The sequence below is a fragment of the Formica exsecta genome, unplaced genomic scaffold (assembly GCF_003651465.1).
Source record: "Formica exsecta isolate Colony F162 unplaced genomic scaffold, ASM365146v1 scaffold265, whole genome shotgun sequence".
Lineage (NCBI taxonomy): Eukaryota > Metazoa > Arthropoda > Insecta > Hymenoptera > Formicidae > Formica > Formica exsecta.
The window spans coordinates 1-2,549 of NW_021849915.1; positions in this window are offsets into that span (position 1 = coordinate 1).

A 2,549-nucleotide genomic window follows, 5' to 3' on the forward strand; every position below is an offset into this window, starting at 1 on the left:
CGCGAAAGCCATCCGCGGCACGATGACGGCACCGACGACGCGACAGGTCATCCGCGGCACGATGACGGCACCAACGACCCGACAAGTCATCCGCGACACGATGACAGCACCAATATATACGACGAGCCGTCCGCGGCACGATGACAGCAACGACGACGCTGGGTACTTGGTTTCCCCTTCACAGTAAGCCTTTAGGACCCTTAGGACCTTAAGGTATACCGTCCAGGTACTGAAGCCACTCCAACACGTCAAGGTGTACCCATGGGAGGGTTATATTATACAATATATAATTTTGTAATATAATATATAGACGTTCCTTTGGGATTTACGGTATACCACCAACCACCTACGGTATATCTTTTCGATAATGTGCCGTTTGCCTTTCTCCTTTTCGAAACGATTTCCGTTATGAAATTTACAAAGGTGTGTCCGAATGTGCTTGCGCGATTATCATCTTGTTTCCATCTTGTTCTCAAAGCATGCATTCGACGATACTTGGATTTATTAAGAGTTTTCATGATTAAGATCAATTTACAATAAAAATAGATGCGACAGATGAAAGTGAGCTATGCCAATTATATATAATATATACATATATTAATAAATTTATATTGTAAATCTTCATAGAAAGACTTGTTAGCATTGTTATTTTTAAATTTAATACAATGTTTAGATAACGAGAATTTTTTTTTTACGGTCAAAGATTTCTTAGAAATTTTCATACGGATATTCTTTTATTTTGCATTCTTGAAATTCGTATCCGACAAAATAATGAATTCAAAGTTAAACTCGCAATCAGTGATAAAACAATTTCACGAACTGATTTCAACACATATACCAATGGAGTTATCTATCTAGCTATCTATTCACTACTATCAGAGACAAAACATGAAATTCACGAAAGAAAGTTAATCAAAGTCACGATATTCTCGTTCCTGAGATCGTTATCAAATTTCTTTCTGCCATTACCACCTTCTGTGCTTCCGTATTCGTGCAATCATGGAAAAAAAGTAGTAGAAAAATATTTTCGCACTAATTGGAGAGTACTTATCGACAAAGCCACAAAATCGTGGATCTAGTGCGGAGAAGCCTTTCGCCAAGAGCATGTGTTCTGCGCCCGAAGGATGCATAAAAAGCGCAATGACATCTTCCAGATAATGCCGATAAGTGTGGTCAAGAACTCGAGCGCGGAGAAGCAGGAGAAAAAAAAGAGGAAAAGACTAAGACGGGTAGAAGATGGAGGAGGGAAGGGTGGAAGAGGAGGAGAGGAAAGGGCAAAGTAGAACGAAAGAGCCGAGCTTGCTTTAATTGAGTGGCTGAGAATTAAAGAGAGATCTCGGAAAGCGGTGGCATAAAAGACCGAAGGAACGGTTAGCCGGAAAGAGGGGCAACGTTCCTGTAAGAAAAAAAGATGCAGAGAGAGAGAGAGAGAGAGAGAGAGAGAGAGAGAGAGAGTGAGAGGGAGGGGGGGGGGAGAGGGAGAAAAGAGGGAGATATAAAGAAAGTTACAAACGCAAATTAAGTGCAAATACAATCAATTAATATTTTTGCAGATCTATTCTGTGTATCAAGCAAAGAATTCAAAAATAATCGATTTTGAAAAATTAATTATTACGCGCAACCAAATTTTTTATTATTTCTTAAATAGATATTTAATATGATGAATAATTTGATAATTATCAAAAAAAGTTTCTTCTTGAATAAAAATGTTTACAAAATATAGAGTAAATGAAAAAATATAGTTCTTATATATAAAATATTTAATTATATAAATATATAATTATATTATTATAAAATATTTTATAAAATATTAATTAAATATTAATTATCGAGAAAATGAAAAAAGAATGCAATGTCTATTTTGAAAATAATACATGATATGGATTTCCAATTTAGCCATTATGTACCGATATTTTTCTAGTCTACGACTTTTTGGGAAAGTTTAAAGAGTTATTACAGTCTCTCAAATTGAGATTGTATAATTATTGGTACCGATTAACAAAGAAAAAGGGTGCCAAGTGTATATAAAATGATAAATACAAATATAAATTACTTACGGTTGCTCCGTCTGTCGCCTGATGCTTTTCCGAAATTCTTTTTCCACTCTCGTTCTTTTGCTGTATCCTCATACCACTTACACTCACTCGCGAAAATACGATTAATTACGATTAGTCGAACGTGATAATCGCCGGACACCTTGCATGACTCTCCCAATTGCGGAATAATCGCATGCACGCTTCGATAAAGATTTATCATCGCGACACAGTTTTGTGTCGTTTATTAAAAGTTAATTGATCGTTAATTTTGTAATAATCATGTGAATTATGCTTCAATATTAGTCATGATTGCGTTTAGAGGAAAAATTCGACAATATATGAAGCGTTTCGTACCACTACTTCGATGCTCGAATTTTGCCGTGCGAATGATAACAATACCGTAATATGTAAACAATGGCGGGCTATACGTCACCAAGGCCGAACAACTTGTTATTAATAATACAATACCGAAATATTTCATGTCCTATGACGTATATTATATATATATATATA